The sequence below is a fragment of the Microcaecilia unicolor genome, chromosome 8 (assembly GCF_901765095.1).
Source record: "Microcaecilia unicolor chromosome 8, aMicUni1.1, whole genome shotgun sequence".
Classification (NCBI taxonomy): Eukaryota; Metazoa; Chordata; class Amphibia; order Gymnophiona; family Siphonopidae; genus Microcaecilia; species Microcaecilia unicolor.
This window is the reverse complement of record NC_044038.1, coordinates 50840923-50862885: the sequence shown is the minus strand read 5'-3', so window position 1 is coordinate 50862885 and position 21963 is coordinate 50840923. Positions and strand designations below refer to the sequence as shown.

The 21963-nt window shown below is 43.5% G+C and overlaps 2 protein-coding genes across 2 annotated transcripts in view; one reads left to right on the top strand and one right to left on the bottom strand.

The window, feature by feature from the left end:
• The window catches only part of CFAP70 (cilia and flagella associated protein 70), a 178555-nt gene extending 171258 nt beyond the window's left edge, over nt 1–7297 (bottom strand). The window contains 1 exon segment of the mRNA XM_030213232.1: nt 7244–7297. The gene's annotated coding sequence lies outside the window, so the exon portion shown is untranslated.
• A 10238-nt stretch (nt 7298–17535) lies between these two features.
• The window catches only part of MSS51 (MSS51 mitochondrial translational activator), a 100077-nt gene continuing 95649 nt past the window's right edge, over nt 17536–21963 (top strand). The window contains exon 1 of the mRNA XM_030212645.1: nt 17536–17643. The gene's annotated coding sequence lies outside the window, so the exon portion shown is untranslated. The remainder of the gene's footprint in view (nt 17644–21963) is intronic.

The following is a 21963-nucleotide window of genomic DNA, read 5'->3' as shown; positions in this document are numbered from 1 at the left end:
CCTAGTACACAAAATCATTCACAGAGATGCACCAGCCTACATGTCAGACCTGATAGACTTACCACCCAGGAATGTGCGTGATGATCTTTTGTTTAATAAATCCTTAGAAATGGGAGAGGTTCCGAGGGATTGGAGAACGGCGGAGGTGGTCCCTCTTCACAAAAGTGGTGATAGGGAAGAAGCTGGAAACTACAGGCCGGTAAGCCTCACTTCGATTATTGGAAAAGTAATGGAAGCGATGCTGAAGGAAAGGATAGTGAATTTCCTGGAAGAAAATGAGTTGCAAGATCCGAGACAACATGGTTTTACCAAAGGGAAATTGTGCCAAACGAATCTCATTGAATTCTTTGATTGGGTGACCGGAGAATTGAACCGTGGACGTGCTATAGACGTAATTTACTTAGATTTCAGCAAGGCTTTTGACACAGTTCCCCACAGGAGGCTCTTAAATAAACTGAATGGGCTGAAGATAGGACCCAAAGTGGTGAACTGGATTAGGAACTGGTTGACGGACAGGCGCCAGAGGGTGGTGGTGAATGGAGTTCGCTCGGAGGAGGGAAAGGTGAGTAATGGAGTGCCTCAGGGATCAGTGCTGGGGCCGATTCTGTTCAATATATTTGTGAGTGACATTGCTGAAGGGTTAGAAGGTAAAGTTTGCCTATTTGCGGATGATACTAAGATTTGTAACACAGTGGACACCCCGGAGGGAGTGGAAAACATGAAAAAGGATCTGAAAAAGGTAGAAGAGTGGTCTAAGGTTTGGCAATTAAAATTCAATGCAAAGAAATGCAAAGTGATGCACTTAGGGAGTAGAAATCCAAGAGAGGCGTATGTGTTAGGCGGTGAGAGTCTGCTAGGTACGGATGGGGAGAGGGATCTTGGGGTGATAGTATCTAAGGCGATGAAACAGTGTGACAAGGCGGTGGCCGTAGCTAGAAGGTTACTAGGCTGTATAGAGAGAGGTGTGACCAGCAGAAGAAAAGAGGTGTTGATGCCCCTGTACAAGTCGTTGGTGAGGCCCCACCTGGAGTATTGTGTTCAGTTTTGGAGGCCGTATCTTGCTAAGGATGTAAAAGAATTGAAGCGGTGCAAAGAAAAGCTACGAGGATGGTATGGGATTTGCGTTACAAGACGTATGAGGAGAGACTTGCGGACCTGAACATGTATACCCTGGAGGAAAGGAGGAACAGGGATGATATGATACAGACGTTCAAATATTTGAAAGTTATTAATCCGCAAACAAACCTTTTCCGGAGATGGGAAGGCGGTAGAACGAGAGGGCATGAAATGAGATTGAAGGGGGGCAGACTCAAGAAGAATGTCAGGAAGTATTTTTTCACGGAGAGGGTGGTGGATGCTTGGAATGCCCTCCCGCGGGAGGTGGTGGAGATGAAAACGGTAACGGAATTCAAACATGCATGGGATAAACATAAAGGAATCCTGTGCAGAAGGAAGGGATCCTCAGGAGCTTAGCCTAGAATGGGTGGCAGAGCTGGTGGTTGGGAGGCGGGGCTAGTGCTGGGCAGATATATACGGCCTGTGCTGGGGCTGGTGGTTGGGAGGCGGGACAAGTGCTGGGCAGACTTATACGGTCTGTGCCGGGGCTGGTGGTTGGACGGCGGGGATAGTGCTGGGCAGACTTATACGGTCTGTGCCAGAGCCGGTGGTGGGAGGCAGGGATAGTGCTGGGCAGACTTATACGGTCTGTGCCAGAGCTGGTGGTTGGGAGGCGGGGTTGGTGGTTGGGAGGCGGGGATAGGGCTGGCCAGACTTATACGGTCTGTGCACTGAAGAGGACAGTACAAATAAAGTAGCACATATGAATTTATCTTCTTGGGCAGACTGGATGGACCGTGCAGGTCTTTTTCTACCGTCATCTACTATGTTACTATGTTACTATGAATATGAGTCTAGCTGCAGTGTTCTGGGCTGTCTGAAGTTTTTTGATTATTTGCTCTTTGCAGCCGGCGTAGAGTGCGTTGCAGTAGTCTAGATGACTGAGCACCATTGATTGTACCAGGTTACGGAAAACAGTCCTTGGGAAGAAAGGTCTTACTCTTTTTAATTTACACATTAAGTGGAACATCTTCTTGGTTATGTTTTTTGCATGGCTCTCAAGTGTTAAGTGTCAATCGATGGTAACTCCAAGAATTTTTAGAGTGTCTGAAATTGGGAGGTTCAGATTTGGTGTGTTGATGGTGGTAAATTTATTCATATTATGTTGTGAGGTGAGTATTAGGCATTGGGTTTTTTCTGCATTAAGTTTCAGCTGAAGTGCATCCGCCCATGAGTGCATGATATGGAGACTTTGGTTGACTTCACTGGAGATTTCCTTTAGGTCTTGTTTAAATGGGATGTAGATCGTTACATCATCTGCGTATATGTATGGGTTGAGGTTTTGGTTTGATAATAGTTTGGCCAAGGGTATCATTATTAAGTTGAATAGAGTTGGCGAGAGGGGGGAACCCTGTGGAACTCCGCATTCAGGTATCCATGTGGCTGACGTATTCGAGTTAGATGACACTTGGTATGATCGTGTGGTTAGGAATCCTTTAAACCAGTTAAGAACATTGCCTCCAATACCAAAGTACTCAAGGATATGTAATAGTATTCCATGATCAACCATGTCGAAAGCACTTGACATGTCAAATTGTAGAAGTAGTATGTTCTTTCCAGTCGCAATCATTTGTTTTAATTTAGTCATGAGTGTGACTAGTACTGTTTCGGTACTGTGGTTAGATCGAAATCCTGACTAGGAGTTGTGGCGTATTGAGAATTTGTTTAGATAGTCTGTAAGTTGTTTGGTTACCATCCCTTCCGTTAGTTTGATTATTAAGGGAATGGATGCTACTGGACTGTAGTTGGTTATTTCACTGGCACTTTTCTTTACGTCTTTGGGTATAGGTCTTTGGGTATAGGGGTGAGTAGAATGTTTCCTTTCTCCTTCGGGAAGAATCCATTTTGTAACATGTAATTCAAGTGTTTGATTATGTCTCTTATAAATTGTTGAGGAGCTGATGTCATAAGGTTGTTTGGACATATGTCTCTCTGGCTCCAATGCTCAAAACTCCAGCACTAAAGCCAACAGTGCCCATCCCATAATGCCAGAACAGCACAGAAATGGAGCCCTCCAATGCTCAAAAGAGGAACATGCCTGGCACATGCGCACAGTTTTGCGGTAAGCGCAGCTCTTGTGCGCATGCCCAGGCAAACCTGGAAGTGCATGCACACATCGGCACCATTCTTCTGCACCTTTAAATATAAGCTTTTTATTTTTTCCCCACTTGAAAGGCTTATATTTAAGTGCAGAAAACAGGCATCATTTTCGGATTTGCTCACACACATTTTCTATACCACTATCGGGGCTTATAGGCTACACAAACATCCTTCTGCTTCTTACAGAACACAAACCAGCAGTTTAAAGTGAGAAATTCTGAAGAAATCCTCTCTTTAAACCTTCAACGCCTTTCCCAAGAAGGCAGTAGGCTTCCAGTGTTAAGGGCAGCAGTTCTTAGAGCGCTGTTTTCTGAGCATTGGGAAAGAATACTAAGAGGCTCATTTTCAAAGCACTTAGCCTCCCAAAGTTCCATAGAAACCTATGGAACTTAGCCTCCCAAAGTGCTTTGAAAATATGCCTCCATGTGACCTCATTAACATTCATTTGACTATATTTGAATATGATTTGCGGCCATCTTTGGCATGCACACCGTTTCCTGCACTAGTGCCTGACAGCATCTAAAAAGAGCCCCTCAAATACACACCTCCTGAAGAGTGGAAAGAGGAAGGACCATTCCACTCTATCAAAGGCCTTTTTGGAGTCAAAACTAATAGCCAGGGTCAATATCTACTGCTGCCTGCACCACTCCACTGCCAACAGCTTCCTCACATTCACTACTGCTTGCCTACCCACAACAAACCCCAGCCTGTTCTTTTCCCACTAGTCTTGGTACCACCTTAGCTAGGTATATTGCCAATATTCTAGCTAAAAATTTTAAAATCTACATTGATAAGGGATATAGGTCGGTAGGATTGGGGTAACAAATGGTCCTTCCCAGGCTTTGGGAGAACAGCAGTCAAGGTATGGTTTGAATCCTGGATTTCTAACATCTTATTGTGATGCATTATTGGACCAGTAGCTCTGATTTCAACGGTAGGATTAGGCACTGCTTTGGGATATAAGTTCAAAACTAGGACTGCCCAAAAAGTTTCTTTTCTGGTGGTGGCGTATCCAATCAAGGTAAATGTGATGCTTATGCAACCCATCAGTCCCTTCCTCATCTCGCCGCATTTCTCACTTTCCTTCCCAGCCCCACAAAGATCTGCAATTCTCTCCCTCCCCTCCCCCCCATTTGTCTTAAAATCACTTCCAGTCTTTGCCTGCAGCCTAGACAGCAGGTTTGCAGGAATCCCACGGGGATCTCCTCTGGGACCATGGGACTCTTGTGGGGATCCCCTCAAGGCCTGCAGGGATCTGGTGGGGATGGACACGGGTCCTGCAGGGTTCCCACGGTAGTATATCTCCACACCAGCCTACCTCCCTAATCCTTGGTGCTGCTTCAAACTCATCCTCTTCCCATGCACAGCGAATGGGCTCTGCAGAGATTTGAGCTGCGCAGTGCAGGAAGTTGGGGAAGTCTCGTGGGACTTCAAACCGCAAGACTACCCCAACTTTATGCACTGTGCAGCTCAAATCTCTGCAAAGCCTGATTGCTGTGCAGGGGAAGAGGACGGGTTTGAAGCAACTCTGTAAGTAATGGCTGGAGTTGGGCCATAAGAGATTGTGGGAAGGATGGAGGGGGTCCGCAGAGAGACTGGGGGAAGGCTGGGGAGGGGGCATGAGATAAACTAATTAAAAGCTGGGGAGAGGAGTATGGGTTAAAGCTGGGGAGGGGGCATGAGAGAAAGTGGGTGAAAGCTGGGGAGGGGGCATGAGAGAGGCTGAGGGGGGCAGCAGAGAGGATGGGTAAAAGCTGAGGGGGGAGCATAAGGAGCTGGAGGGAGTTGGGCTGGACCCTGTAGAGGGGAAGGGGGCTGGAGGGAGATAGGCTGGACCCATGAGGAGTAGACAGAAACAGGGACACAGAAGAGAGGTGATGGACAGAACAGATAGGGACACAGAGAAGATGGATAATAGATATGGAGAAAAAAGAAATGCAAATAGACAGAAGATCTTGGAAAGGCAAAGAAAATAACAGAAAAATCAGCAGACACGGACAAATTCAAATGGAAAAATAAAATGCTCAAACTACAAAGGTAGAAAAAAATATTTTATTTATCAACTGGACCTACTTTGAAGCCTCTCTCAGTAAGAGAATGGCTTTCTCCTTGGGACGGCGTTTGCCGCAGGCTAAGTTTGAAATTGGCAATGTTTCCGGAGACCCCGGAAGCAGGTCTGTTGACTGAAAAACTAAAGTTTTGAAGTAGGCATTGGGTGTCCAAGTTTCAAGACAGCACCGTTTCTGCTTGTGCAGCTAAGTAGTCACTTTTTTCTACATATCATTTAGATTTTTTTGTTGTTACATTTGAAATTGGGAGATTTTGTGATACATTGAAATAAAGGTTTCAGATAGTTTTTGGTGAGAGTCATAGGTTCTTGGACTATGGTTGCAAGTAACTGATTACACACAGTAGGCTTGGGATTTGAAATAGCTATGCACTATAAGAGATCCAATAGCCTTGTGTCTAGTGCATATCTGATGTTTTCATATCCTCCCTCTCTCCTTTTTTAAGACTTAAGAATGCCACATTAGCATTATTCCTTTTTTCTGCTTACTATATGGGATTCTGCCAGGTACTTGTGACCTAGATTGGCCACTGCTGGAAGCAGGATAACTTGGCTAGATGGACCATCAATTTGCCCGTATGGCTATTCTTATGTTCCCTAAGAAAAACAAGACTGCAAGTCCCTGTATGCAATGGGGTAAAACCCAGGATTGAATTAACCCTATCGGACAAATTTGAATCCAGTCTGCAATCTTAGTTAACCCAAAACTAAGAGCAGGGCTATCTTGGTCCTCCAGGGCTCCAACCCAGTTAGATTCCCCAATGAATATGCAGGAGATCTATTTGCAAGCACTGCCTCCATTGTATGGAAATAAATTTCATGTATGTGTCCAGCCAGCCCCCCCCCCCCCCCTCATTAGCTGCAAGTATTCCACGCATACATTTTACATGGCACAGTATTACCTTCGCTTTAGAAGCCACACTCTCAGACATCTGCATGAGAACCTATAACCTCACCAAGCCACCTCACTACCCACTCAATAATGAACACCCAACATATACAACTACCCTAACAACTCTCCTCCTTCTTCCCTCTTCCCTTCCTAATCACTACACATTATTAACTGTATCTGATCTCCCTTCCTTAATCGCTACACATTACTAACTGTATCTGATTTCCTTATATAACAATGTTAACAAATCTATGTAAGCCACATTGAGCCTGCAAATAGGTGGGGGAATGTGGGATACAAATGCAATAAATAAATAAATCTACTGCAAGCCTTTCTGCATGGGCTTCAAACTTTCTGCTGTCATGAAAACTAAGATTATAAATTCTGGCACTTGAAAGGGTTAGATTAGATAGTTTTCAAATATAGGCAAGATGAAGTCAGTTTCTGCATCAGTGTTCAGATAAGGGTGGATAATTTGAAAAAGCACATTCACAGACGCTCTGCCTATCTTCAGCCGGTAAGTTTGAAACACAAGAACAGGTACTTCCTGCATCTCCTGAAGACAGGCAAAGTCTCAATGGCAGGATCGGTTAAAAAAAAAAAAAAGAAAGATTTTTTTTCTTTTTAAAATAAGATCAACAAAGCCATTGATAGTCAATGAAATGAACTACTTTCACATTCATAATTAAAACAAAACATCCTGATTTTCCCCTCGAACAATCTCAGCATAACACATGGATTACTGATAAATAAAATATTCCCTTTAAATACAAAACAAAACAAGCTTTGTTTGTACCAAAATGAAACCAAGTCAATCATCGTCACTAATAAAGCTAACAGAACCAACGGTAGCCACTTGCTTTATTACCTCTCCATTATTCTAAAAACTGTGCAGACAAGAGCCTTCACTAATAAACAGAACAGAACAGAGCACCTCCCCTCCCCCACCCATGATAACCATTTGAAATTTACTTCCTTCACACTGAATTGTTAGTCTCCCCGCTAGAGCAATTTGAGCAGAATCTTAGAAACATTACTACATTTCTTGTAATTTAATTACTCTGGACCTGCGAAGCAGAACAGCTGGGCTGAAGCTTCTGGCCTCTGCGCTGGAAGAAAACAGTAGGCTGCCTGCAAGTGAAAGCGTCAGCATGTGACCGAGAATCTCCATGGAAACGGGGCCCGCCCCTAGCAACAGAACACTTTTCTAAGCTTGCAAGTTGATGATGAGTGTATCCTCCAAATGCAATGCTTCCACTGTACGTTTGGAGGCTTGTACTCGTTTCCTTGAAAGTAGTGTAGCCAGAGATTGTAAAGGATTTTTTTTTTTGTAATGTTTCTCTTACTTCTGGAAGGGCCAGCAGCCTAAAGAGGAATTGGATGTGATGTGACTTGGTTCTTCTAACTCGCCAACTCCCACTTACTGGTTCAAAGCCGGTAACAAAATTAAGACAGAATGAAAAAAAAAACAACAGTAGTATTAAAAAAAAGTTTTCAAATTCTTACGAAAACTCAAATAAGTTAATGTTGGCCTAAGAGAAACAGTCAAGGGACACAAACACCAGAATTTAACAGCCTGGTTAGAAAAAGAGAGTTCTAATGATCCTATATAATAATTCAGACCACCAATGTTCTAATGTGGGACTGTCTGTGTCTGTGGCTCCTGGAGTTGCTGAGCTAGGCTCTGTAGCCAGGATGACATCACTAACAGCTGATTTCCAGGGGAGGCGTAAGCACCTATTTCCATACTCCTCCCCCTGCCTGGGAATCAGCTGTCAGTGTGCCGCTCCCTGCCACTTCGGAGCAAGTGGCAGGAAGCGGCGCATCAAAAAACTACAAGCGTGGCACCACAGAACCCCCCCCCCCTTGGCACATCAAACACCCCCTCCCCCCAAGCACATCAAACACCCCCTCCCCCCACCCAAAGCACAACCCCCCCCCCCCGGTGCATCAAACCCCATCGCCACCCGCAGATGCCAGTAGTAACGCTGTCCAGCCGCCGCTGCTGCTTCTCCTGTTGAGCAGCAGCGGCTGCTACAAAAAGAAAAGAAGCGATAAATGTTTTAAAACCCAGCCCAAATCATTCACAAATGCCCGAGTCTTACAACGCAGTCTCTGCAGCCGTTCCTCCTCTTGCCTCCACATCACTGCCGTCACTGCCCCTGGAGTAAGACCCTGGAGGAGCGCAGTGAAGTGACAGGTGAGAGGAGGAGCGGCTGCAGAGACTGCGTTGTAAGACTCGGGCATTTGCGAATGATTTGGGCTGGGTTTAAAAACATTTATCGCTTCTTTTCTTTATGTAGCGGCCGCTGCTGCTTAACAGGGGAAGCAGCAGTGGCCAGACACCGTTACCACTGGCAGCTGCAGGTGGCGAGGGGGGTTTGATGCGCTGGGGGGAAGGGAGGGTCACTGGACATGGATGGCTGGAGGCGGGGCAGGGGAGAGGGAGGTGGGGAGGGGGTCCTGAGACCAGAGAGGTGGGGGTGGGGCTCACACTCACTCAGTCACTGTCTCTCAAATACACTCTCTCTGACATACTCCCTGTCTATCACACTATCTCTCTGTCACACACACACAGTCTCACACACACAGACACTCTGTCTCTCACACACTCTCTCACACAAACACATACACACACACACTGTCTCTGTCTCTCTCTCATTCTCTCTATGACACACACACTCCATCTCTCACATACACTCTGTCAAACATACACACTCCGAGGAAAACCTTGCTAGCGCCTGTTTCATTTGTGTCACAAACGGGCCTTTTTTACTAGTTTCTTATATTCTCCTGATCTAGAAATCTGCATCTGCCCTCCCCCCGCCCCTCCCTTCACCCTTCCCCTCCCCTCCTTATGTAGTTGCTACACCTATGGAGCAGGCTGACCAGACTGAGCAGGCTGACTAGGGCTCAGTGAGACCTGCAGAGGAACAGAAAAGACAGAAATATTGGAGAAAGTGGCAACTCTTCCTCCCTCTACTCTCCCCTCCACTCAGTATCTAAGGGGGTTGATGCTGGGGTTGGAAAAAGGGGATGATACACACAGATGCTTGGGATGGGGATCAGAGAAGGATGAAAAGGACAGATACTCTGGGGGAGGGAGAGAAACAAGGGCATATAAAGCTGCCAAATTACCCAGTTCCAGGAGGGAGATATTAGGCCATTCTCGGATTCACTGTGGGAGCTGCTGCACTGATTCAAAAGATAGAATCAAGACTATGTGCTCAATATCACACAACCAGCTGTGTGTTAGCCAGCTCCGGAAATCCATAAATTCAATGCCAGTGCCTGGACATGGACCAGCATTGAATTTCTAGGATTAATGCCAGCGGTGGTCAGAAAAACACTGATCACCGCCGGCTGAATATCGGGCCCCTTGACTTTATATGTTCTCATTTTTAGACATCCTTCCATCCAACTTAACACTGTTATCCCTAATTCACCTAACACTTGAAGCAAAATATTATGTTGATCAAATCGAAGGTGGCGGACAAATCAAATTGTAATATCATAGCCTATTTTCCTTTACTCAATATTGTTCATGCATTTGAGTCCAAGGCTCTTACAAATGTTTCTGTGCTATAATCCTTCTTATAAATCTGGATTGCCAAAAAAATACTAAATTGTGTTTTTCCAAATATTCTGAGAGGTCACCAGCCACTACTACTAATCATTTCTATAGTGCTACCAGATGTATGCAGTGCTATACATTATACGTAGGTACTTTCTCTGCTCCTAGGGGACTCACAATCTAAGTTTTTGTACCTGGGGCAATGAAGGGTTAAGTGACTTGCCCAGGGTCACAAAGAGCATTGAATCCAGGTTGCCAGGCCTCAAGGATTGCTGCACTAACCATTAGGCTACTCCTCCAATCCAGCCACCAACTCTTTCATTATTTTTATGGAAACAGATATAGATGCAACAGGTCTGTAATTTGTGATCACATCAAATGTTATCTATCATTCCCTCCATTGTGTTACTCATTTGGTCTCAGTCACTCTTCTGTCTCATAAAGGCTATTTATGGAATTGGCCAACTACAGTTGAAGTGTTAGCCTGTTATTCAACATTTCTTGAAAGCTTTAGCCCCCTCTCTCCTTTCCATCCCACTTCTGATTTGTTTTCATGACCAGGTTCAAAAAATTCATCTTGAGTTCTTCACCATACACCTTCCTCTTCTTCCACTTTCCTTCTCTTCATAAGAACGTAAGATTAGCTATACTGGGTCAGATCAATAGTCCATCTAGCCCAATATCCTACTTCCAACAGCGGCCAATCCAGGTCACAAGTACCTGGCAGCAGTGGCGTACCAAGGGGGGGGGGGCGGTGGGGGCGGTCCGCCCCGGGTGCACGCCGCTGGGGGGTGCTGCAGCGCATGCCTGCTCCTCTGCGTTCGCTAAACTTCGTTTGTTCGCTGCAGCTCCCTGTGCCCCGGAACAGGTTACTTCCTGTTCCGGGGCAGAGGGAGCTGCATCAAACGAACAAAGTTTAGCGAACACGGAAGAGCAGGCACGCGCTGCGGCACCCCCCCCCCCCCAGCGGCGTGCACCCGGAGGGGTGTCATTTCGCCGGAGGGGGGGGAAGGTGTCATCTAGCGGGGGGGGGCATGCTGCACTTGGGGGGGGGCGCATCGGCGCTTCGCCCCGGGTGCCATCCAGGCCAGGAATGCCTCTGCCTGGCAGAAACCCAGTTAGTAGCAATATTGCATGCTACCAATCCCAGGGCAAGCAGTGGCTTCCCCCATGGCCATCTCAATAACAGACTATGGGCATTTGCTCCAGGAACTTGTCCAAACCTTTTTTTAAACTCAGATATGCTAACCGCTGTTTCGCATCTTCCGGCAATGAGTTCCAGAGGTTAAATATGAAAAAATATTTCCTCCTATTTGTTTTTAAAGTATTTCCACGTAATTTCATTGAGTGTCCCCTGGGCTTTGTACTTTTTGAAAGAGTGAAAAATCAATTCACTTTTCCCATTCTACCCCTCTCAGGATTTTATGGACCTCAATCATAGCCTTCTCTTTTCCAAGCTGAAAAGCCCTAACCTCTTTAGCCTTTCCTCATATGGAAGAAGTTCCATCCCATTTATCATTTCGGTCGCTCTTCTTTGAATCTTTTCTAATTCTGCTATATCATTTTTGAGATACGCAATACTCAAGGTGAGGTCGCACTATGGAGCGATACAGAGGCATTATAATAGTCTTGCTCTTATTTTACATCCCTTTCTTAATAATTCCTACCATCCTGTTTGCATTTTTGGCTGCTACCACACACTGGGCAGAAGATTTCAGCGTATTGTCTATAATGACACCTAGATCTTTTTTTTGAGTGCTGACTCCTAAGGTGGACCCTAGTATCAGGTAACTATGATTCAGATTATTCTTCCCAATGTGCATCACTTTGCATTTGTCCACATTAAATTTAATTTACCATTTGGATGCCCAGTCTTTAGTTTCCTAAAGTCTTCCTGCAATATTTCACAATCCGCATGTATTTTGACAACTTTGTTGTGTTATCTGCAAATTTAATCACCTCACTCATCATTCCAATTTCCAGATCATTTATAAATATGTTAAAATAGCACCTGTCCCAGTACAGATCTCTGCAGCACCACACTATTCACCCTCATCCATTGAGAAAAAAAATTGCCATTTAACCCTACCCTCTGTTTTCTGTCCAATAACCAATTCCTAATCCATAGAAGGACATAGAGGCATATTTTCAAAGCACTTTGGGAGGCTAAGTTTCATTTCTAAGGAACTTTTGGAGGCTAAGTGCTTTGAAAATATGCCTCAATGCATCCTATCCCATGACTTTTTAATTTTGTCAGGAGTCTCTCATGACGAACTTTGTCGTTTTCTGAAAATCTAGATACACTACAGCAACCTTTATCCACATGTTTATTCATGCCTTCAAAGATATGAAACAAATTGGTGAGGCAAGACTTCCCTTGGCTGAACCTATGCTGACTCTGTCCCATTAAAACATGTTTGTCTATCAGGCTTATTTTTGAAAGAGAAGAGCGCCCATCTTTCGACACAAATCGGGAGATGGGCGTCCTTCTCTCAGGGTTGCCCAAATTGGCATAATCAAAAGCCGATTTTGGGCGTCCCCAACTGCTTCCCATTGCGGGGACAACCAAAGTTCTCGGGAGCGTGTCAGAGGCATAGCGAAGGCAGGACTGGGGCATGCCTAACACATGGGCATCCTCGACCCATAATGGAACAAAGAAAGGCATCCCTGAGGAGCACTTGGGCGACTTTACTTGGTCCATTTTTTCTTACGACCAAGCCTCAAAAAGGTACCCGAACTGACCAGATGACCACTGGAGGGAATCAAGGATGACCTCCCCTGACTCCCCCAGTGGTCACTAACCACCTCCCACCCCGAAAAAAACAACTTTAAAAACTTTTTTGCCAGCCTGAAATGTCATACTCAGGTCCATCGCAGCAGTATGCAGGTCCCTGGGGGGGAGGTATGTGTGTGTCAGCAGAGGCATAGCGAAGGCATGGAAGTCCTGAACTGCCCCCGCCCCCCCAGGGATGGCCAAATTTCAAGGGAGTGGAGTGGAGGAGTGGCCTAGTGGTTAAAGCACTGCTCTTGCAATCCAGAAGTGACCAGTTCAAATCCCACTGCTGCTACTTGTGATCCAAAATCCAAATAAATAAAGGGGGTGTCAGAGGCATAGCCTTCTCACAGAAACATCCAGGCATGGACATCCTTCTCACAGAAACATCCACATTTTGGACATCCTGCCGGCTATTATACACTCATTATCCTTTTCATTCATGGTCCTCATGTTCCCTGACCTATCTGCTGCTTTTGGACACTGCTGATCACCATTGACTCACTTGGATTCCATTCTATCCTGATTCTCCTCTTATATTTCTCCACTGCAGCTTCAGTGTATCTCTTGATTGATCCTTCTCCACTGCCATCCTGTTATCAGTCAGCGTGCCCTAATTCTCACTTCTGGATTCCCTTCTTTTCTCTCTTTTATATTGATTCCCTTGATGTTCTGATCTCTCCTCATGGTTTTTAATATCATATTCACACTGATGCCTCCCAAATTTCTCTCTCTGCATGAGAACTTTCACCTAGAATCCATTTTCAGATCTTAGTCTATCTATCTGAAATAGCTGCCTGGGATATCTCATCTCTAGCTTAAACTCAGAATGGTCAATATGAACTTCTTATCTTTCCTTCCAACCTTATGTGTCCCCTTCAACATGTTTCTATAACATCATCCTCCCTGTTCCTGGAGCCTACAGTCTTAGGGTTGCTCACAAATGTTATAGTGAGGGCATAGATAAAACTTACAATAACCAAGAATACATATAAATACAAAAAAATGAGGTAAACTTGAGAACAGTAAATTAAAACCTAATAACAGAACTACCGTGAAACAGTATAAAAAAATATACACATTTAACAGCACTGGTATTCAAATACCAGAGATATAATACATTGTGCCTGTGGTGATGGGAGGGAGGGAGGGAGGAAGAAGAGATGAGATGAAATAAAATAAAATAAATGAATGCGCCCCCCCCCCCACACACCATCCACCCCCAAAACTGGACTGCCTGTACTCTTGCATAACACATCGTACCAGAGCAGGGTTATATCTCAGGAGACCTTCTAGTGCTAGGGTTCAACATGGCAGAGAGAGAGGTCTGTGTGTATATAATTCACAATCACAAAGCAGGATGTTAGCAACTAGAAACCAGTTACATACAGAACATGGGACACCAAAATGTCCCTTTGTGAGTCTCCAGATCTCTCTACCTCAGTAGAGTCCCCCAATGTGCCTTTCCTCGGGCCCTGGTGTGTTTAGGTTCCTGATTTTGCAATGCCCCATGTTAGAAAGCTGCAGCAGTGGTTGCAGAGAAAGACAGGAAGTTAGGTGAATCTCCTACCTGAGCAGCAGCTCCTGCAGGCATTTTTCTCTTTATAATGGATGCCTGCTTCCACCCTCAGAGATGTTAAAGATATTAATATAGTCAGAATCTTAGCTTTTTAATAGTCTAAAATTGCATGATGCCCTAGAGCAGGGGTTCCCCTTTAACTGATCAATGAACCCCTCACACCCTTTTCCTAAACCATGTGCCCACTAGTGACCTCTGACAGCTCCATATGTCACTAATTGTTAGCCACTAACTGTGCTAAATTCTAACATCTTGCTAAAATTATAGTAGTACACAGTTATACTACTAATAACTATCCTAATAACTGCCTTCACTCTGTCTAGAAAAGTCCTGTAAGTTGCTGCAGATTTAAAGACTCTGCATCCCCTTTGATTTCTTCTCACGTCCTTTGGCGGTGTGGGCATTACTAGTTGAAAATCCCTGTGCTAGAGAGAATCATTCCATAAGTAGTGTGGACCAGATGTACCAAGGGATTTCCTTTAATCTGTGTCTATGAAAAATCAGCCCAAGAAGAGTATTATTGATTTATTCTAAACATTTCTAACCCGCTTAAGCCTAAAAGGCTCAATCACAGGTACAAACTAAGATTGTGAACCCTCCTGGGCCAGAGAAATATCCAGAGTACCTGAATGTAACTCACCTTGAGCTACTACTGAAAAAAGTGTGAGCAAAATCTAAATAAATAAATAATGCCTCTTGCTGCCTGGTCTGGCTCTAAATTAGGGGTACTGCAGGTTTTCTCCACAGCCCCCACACACACTGGCCTTGCTGTGTTATAACTGGCCTGTGATTTTTTTTCCCCTCAGATTCCCAATGAAGAAGCTGAACAGTGAGTCTTCCCATCACTATGGCAATTAGTGCCACATGTTGTAAGAGCCATGAGAACCAAGCCAGAAGTTTTACTGGCATTGCTATAAAAATCAAAAAAGTAAGTTATCTGTCTGTACTTATACTCCTGGATTTTATATGTGGCATTAAAACATATACCGGAGGAATTTAAGTGGACTGCGGTTTGAAAGTTGAGAGGGATCTCTTGTTGTGGTTACACACGCAAGCCTTTCTCATATCACACAGCGGATTCATAAGACTAGGCGCAACTGAGTTGTGATGGTGAAGTATGAAATCCAGAAGTGAATAAGACATTGTGGCTTTATTTGGTACATCAAGCAGATTGAGATCTGTGCTGGAATAACTCCCAGACTGAAACGGAAAATTCGTGATTAATTGAAGCCATTTTATATGGTCTAACGGGACTTCATATGAGGATTCTCGGATATAATAAGACATTATTTTTATATATAGGAGAGTAAGTATCGCTTGAGGTAGCAATTATGGCTAGAAGTCAACATGTATATCAATGTATAATCTGATGTGGTGTTGAATCTGGATGATTCTGCGTGTGATGTTTGAGAGTGAGTTGTGTGAGTGCTTGGTGTTTGAGAAGTTAGTGATATCAATAAAGGTATCCATGAAACTTGAATCTAATAGTGGCGTGCTTTGTGTATTACAGTATTAAAACATATACGCCAAATTTTGTGCGCAATCCTGCGATGTGCGTGCATCTTAATTGTTTAATGATCCACTTAACACCAATAATTGAACACTAACAATCAATTATTGGTGTAAATTATCCTCAATTGAGAGTTGCATGTGTATCTCGCATGCTATTCTATAACACTGTGTGCACAAACTCATGGCGTGCAACCCACAAGGGGCATGGCCATGAGAGGGGCACGGGCAGGTCATGAACATTCTCACAAGATGTGCGCAGTGTTATAGAATTCGGGGGATCCATGCCTAATTTATATGCCAGGATTTACACTTGGTTGGCATAAATGCTTGTGACCAAAGTTTGGCTCAAGAATCGGCTCTAAACTCTATTCTATAAATGGCGCACAGCTCTAAGTGCCATTTTTAGAATAGCGCTCCATGTCAATTGTTTTGTTTTGTGCCATTTTCTCAACACAATTTATCGACTCTAGTCCATAATGTGTATCTTCTAGAAGGCATGCAGAAATTAGAATAATCGCCAGTTAAACACTAGGGGGGGGGGGGGGGTCAGAGCTGCCAGTGGTTCCTTTTCAAGAGTGAAAACCTTCATTGTTGGTAATAAAAATGGCCCATTTTTCTGGTCTGTACCTCTAAAAAGGAACTGCATTTGCTGGATCTATTTTTCTCCCTGAAATGACTCTCACAATAATTTGTATGGCCTGCCAGTTATAAACGAGTTAGAGATATCGGATGATGGCCATTCATGTTCCTAGAGCGCAAAGTCAGCTGAAAATTTGTACCATCAACATTACCAGCCTTGACACTAACAGCAAAATAATAAAACAAATTAGACTGCCCAGTGTGGAAAGGAGGAAGTGTGTGAAAACAGAAATACAAGCGCTCCCCTTTTCCTTGTAGAAACATGTTCTTACTATTGGGAAGTGGGTAAAGCCAGATCCGCTGGACCCTCCAGATTCAAGTGCTTCCACCTTAAATAAGAAGCATGGATCCACCAAATCCTCCACATCATCTCCGGAACCACCAGATCCAGTTTTTACTCACCACCTTGGAGGCTCAGCTTCTTTATAAGTATTAGAATAACTGCTTGCAGTGCAGAATCTCCACAGGGTTCTGAGCAGTCTGTCTAAACTGAGAATTTTTACTTGCAATGTTGATCTTCCACATATCCTTTTGGATCATTCAGATCTCCAACGGATCCACCAGACCCAGTTTTTACCCACTCCCGCAGAGTTTTAGCTTGTTTAAAAGTATTCAAATAATTGTTGGCAGCCTGTTTAAACTGAGTATATTTAGCAATGCAGAACTTCTTTGTCTCCTCGGGATCCTCTACATTTCTTCTGGAATGTATATATAAAATAAGAGAAAGGCTGCATGAAAGGGCAAGGCAGAGGTCTTATCTGAGCAGTTCTCTTTTCACATTTGATGTTCTTACCTCCTGATTGCATTTCATCTGGACAGTTAATGTTACTGTGTAGATTGATATACCTGCTCCTGCTTTTAAAGACAGATTTGGTATTTGGATTTGAAATGCTCTGCAATTAATCCATTTTAAATGATTGCCTCTGTAGCCAAGCTGGGTGCTTGTCTTTAAGCAGTTTTCCCCTAACCACAGGAAGAGAAACATGTGTGCATGGCTCCTTCAGCAGAGGGCAGCACAAAACTCTCCTTTACACAGGCAAAAGTAGCAAAAGAAACCTCCATCCCTCTAAGGACTAGGTATCAAATCTGCTAAGTCTGTTCTGTTACTCATACGGCTTGCTTGCCTAACACATCCCTCCCCGCTCCCTAACACATCCCCCCCCCCCCCCCCGCTCCCCCTCCCCCCCCAATCCTGAGTCTGGCTAGTAGGGTATTAATAGACAATTAGAATTTTTGAACACTTTAGCAGCTGGAAGCAGGAAATTTCCTAAGAGAAGACAAGCAGGGGGCTATAGCCCAGGCACAGAAAATTGGTGTACAGTGGGTCATTGTGTAGAAAAATCTGAACTGAATTACAAACAGACAAGGAAAGCAAGAAAACTCTAGAGAGGTAAGCTTGTGCTTCTTCTTTCTATATTGAGACTGGGCCAGTCTTTGGAAGCAAGCGGCAGTTTTCTACATGACATTAAGCCTTTTTCTGAGATTAACTACATGTCCCTTCCATTTCACACAAGCTTTCTGTTCTATTTTACCCTTTCCAGGGCAGCATCCTAATTTACGTTCTGTCTGCACAGTCCCTTTCAATAATTTTTCCCCATTTACCTATTGCAAGTACCCGAATTTAAAAGCTTTTTAATGTCTCCAAAAATCCTTCTCTACCCTCATATTTTTGCAAAGGTTGGAAGAAGGAGGCTTACTAAGTGAAATATCATATATTTTGTTTAAATTACAAATGAGTAGCAGTTGATGTTTAACTTTATTTATTACAAAAATCAACCAGAACTGAAGCTTGTTCTCTAGTGTTTTATGTTCTTTAGACAGAATTATAATTTCCTATACCCTGACTCTGCCTTTTTTTTGTAAGAATTTTCCAAAATGGATTGGTATTCTTTATAGAACAATGTGTTTCACCTTTTCTTTTCAAGTCAAATGACTTTTAGCGTTGTCACTGTGAACTTATTAAACTGTTGCGCATATCATACATAAATGTTTATTTGAAAACATTGAATAGTGACATCTGTGTTTTAAAGTCCTATTTATCTGTGTCAAGATGCACAGTCTTGATTTTGTTTCTTATTTCTGAGGGTGGGAGTCTGATCTCAGGCTGAGAGTTGCTCTCCTGCTTTAAAATTTCTCTTATAGGCAAAGATAGAAAGAAGTCGAGCCTTCCAGATGCATACATCTGCTTGATCTGTTAAACTGCGGGGAATTATGCACTAACAATTAAAATTATGTAAAAGCAGTTACTACAGTTTGTTATACATTATATTGAATAGAACAGTATTTCAGCATTCTTAGAAGCAGGTACTGGTATTTTAATTAGAGCTGTAACGAATAGCATATTTTACTATTCGGCCAAATATGAATACCGAATATAAATAATGAGTATTGAGCTCTAGCATAACAAATAATAAAAGAAGCAATGTGAAATCAGAGATCAAGTATTATTTCAGTAGGATTTAGCACAGTAGAGTCCTGGATTATTCGTATTTGAATTTAAATCACTATTCAGCCGAATATGAATAATATATTACAGTCACTATTCAGGGCCGAATCGAATATGAATATTCGGTACAGCCCTAATTTTAATACCTTATAGCACTGTAATAAAGCTTTACATAATTATGAATACTTCTAGGAACAAATGCTTTGGGGTTGACTTAACCATTAGGTATAGATAGTTGCCTAGGGTAGCAGCTTTGGGTGAGGTTGGGATTGGCAAAGACCAGTTGCAACTACAGCAAAACAGTGGATTTGACAGCCACCTATCTCAAAGAACCATCAGCTGTAGTTTTACTAGCAGGGAGGTGGATAATTTTCAAATAACCCATTTACTGGGGTACTACTACTACTTATCATTTCTATAGCTGACTTTTATTAATTGCTGTCGTTATGAATGTATACATAAACCAACATTTAATATTTAAGAGTATAGGACCAGAATCTATATATGGCACTGTAAAAATCGATGCCGCAAAAAAATACACCTAGGCGTATTCTATAAACTACACCTAAAGTTAGGCGCAGTTTATAGAATACACCTAGCAACTGTCCAGGCGACTAAGTTAGTTGCAGGTATTTACGCCAAATAAAACTTGGTGTAAATGCTGGTAAGTAGTTAGAGGCGGAGCGGGTGTATTCTGTATCAGCGTGTATAGATTTTAGAAACATAATCCGCCCATTCCACAGCCATGGCTACACCTCTTTATGGTTCTGCGTCTTAGAATTTACATGCAGAACTTTACAGAATACACTTAGTAGGTTCTGCGCATAAATTTGAATTAATGCCAATTGGTGTCAAGAATTACCTGTGAAGTGGCAATTATCAGCGCTGGTTGACTTGTTAATAAATTGCACACGCAAATCAGAATACGACCTTATTTGCGCATGCAACTCCGGTCGCACTATATGGCATCCGGGGATGATGTCTAATTCTGTTTTTATAAAGAACATTGTGGGAGGGGAGGGGTTGGGTGTAATTATGATTGTTGAATTTAATTATCATAGTCTTCTAGTGGGGGTAAAGAACTGAAAGATAATTGAGGGGAGACAGGGCAAAAGGTTCACCTTGGACATTTAATACCCTTGAACCACCCCTGGTCACTTATACCCTCCCTGTTCACTTCTCACATGTAAACACAGAAAAACACATTCTTGCATGTGGCGGCCTCTGTATAAGTCTGTAATGATGCTCATTTGGAATATTGTATGCAGCTCTGGAGACACCTTCATAAGGATATAAACAGGATGCAAAGTTCCACGTTAGGAGCTACAGACCAAGAAAGGGATCTGGGTGTTGTTGTCAATAATACACTGAAACTTTCTGCTCAGTGTGCTGCTGCAGCTAGGAAAGCTAATAGAATGTTGGGTATTATTAGGAAAGGTATGGAAAACAGGTGTGAGGATGTTATAATGCTGTTGTATCGCTCCATGGTGCGACCGCACCTTGAGTATTGTGTTCAATTCTGGTTGCCGCATCTCAAGAAAGATATAGTAGAATTGGAAAAGGTGCAGCGAAGGGCGACTAAAATGATAGCAGGGATGGGATGACTTCCCTATGAAGAAAGACTAAGGAGGCTAGGCAGGGGTGTGCTGGTAAATTTTTAACAACAGGCTCTTTCTCCGGACGTAGCCAGCTCTGCAGTTGGAAGGACCAGGGGTGGCTGGGGGGGGGGGGGGGGGGAACAACACTTGCCTCTCTCTCCTCCCTCCCTCCCTTCGTGCGGGCACGCTAGGCATACCTTTGCTGGCAGCCAATAAATGGACTGCCACCACTCCCAATGTCTTGCTCTGAGCAGCATGCTGGAACTTCTCTCACATGCTCGAGAAGTCCTAGCCTGCTGCCCAGAGCTGGAAACATGGAGCGGGGAGCAGCAGTAGACTATTTACTTGGCTGGCAGGGCTCAGCATCCCCACCAGCAAAGTAAAAGATAATTCAGCAGGGGGCCCAAGCCCACATTTTGGGAGCCAGTTGTTAAGTAGCTATGGAGGGCCCTACTTTAACAACCGGCTCCCAAAATTCTTAAAAACTTAACAACCGGCTCTTGCGAGCCTGTGAGAGCCTGCTCCAGCACACCACTGAAGCTAGGGCTTTTCAGTTTAGAGAAGAGATGGCTGAGGGGAGACATGATAGAGGCATATAAAATAATGAGTGGAGTGGAACATGTGGATGTGAAGCGTCTGTTCACGCTTTCCAAAAATACTAGGATTAGGGGGCATGCGATGAAACTACAGTGTAGTAAATTTAAAACAAATCGGAGAAAAGTTTTCTTCACCCAATGCATAATTAAACTCTGGAATTCGTTGCCGGAGAACGTGGTGAAGGTGGTTAGCTTGGCAGAGTTTAAAAAGGGGTTAGACGGTTTCCTAAAGGTCAAGTCCATAAACCACTACTAAATGGACTTGGGAAAAATCCACAATTCCAGGAATAACATGTATAGAATGTTTTGTACGTTTGGGAAGCTTGCCAGGTGCCCTTGTCCTGGATTGGCCGCTGTCGTGGACAGGATGCTGGGCTCGATGGACCCTTGGTCTTTTCCCTGTGTGGCATTACTTATGTACTTATGAGTCAGTGGTCTTTGTCATAAAGCACATAGACTTAAAGATCAAAATACATTGTAGGCCCCATATCATGCGGATGTTGAAGTCCAAGGTATTTGACCATGTTATAAATTAATCTGCTTTTATGGGATCCACAGTGTAACATGTAATAACATTAAAAGGGGGATCCTGCATTATATCAGATGCATTATAAGGGGTTTAGAGGGTATGTATACATTGGAAGAAAGGTGAGAAAAGGAAGATAAAAACATTTAAATATATCCATGGTATAAATGAACAGGAAATGGGTCTTTCTAAATGGAAAAAAGCCGTGGAACAAGGGATTTTAGGGTGAAGGTGAAATGGAATAGACAGTGACTCAAAGGTAATATATTACAAAAAGGGCAGTAGGTGTGTGGAACAGCCTCCCAGTACAGGTAGTGGAAATGAGGATGGAATCTGAATTCAAAAAAGCATGGGACAAGCACCAAGGATATCTGAGGGAGATGAAGGGATTTTAGAGCTTAGTAAGTGATGTCGATAGGCAGACTGAATTAATTTGAATATAAGAAGGATGGAATAAACCTTTTTTGTATACCCCTCATGTTAGGTGGGTTTTTACTTCTCTAAAGTCACTCCTCTCTCTTTCTCACCTTATCCTACTTCCTCT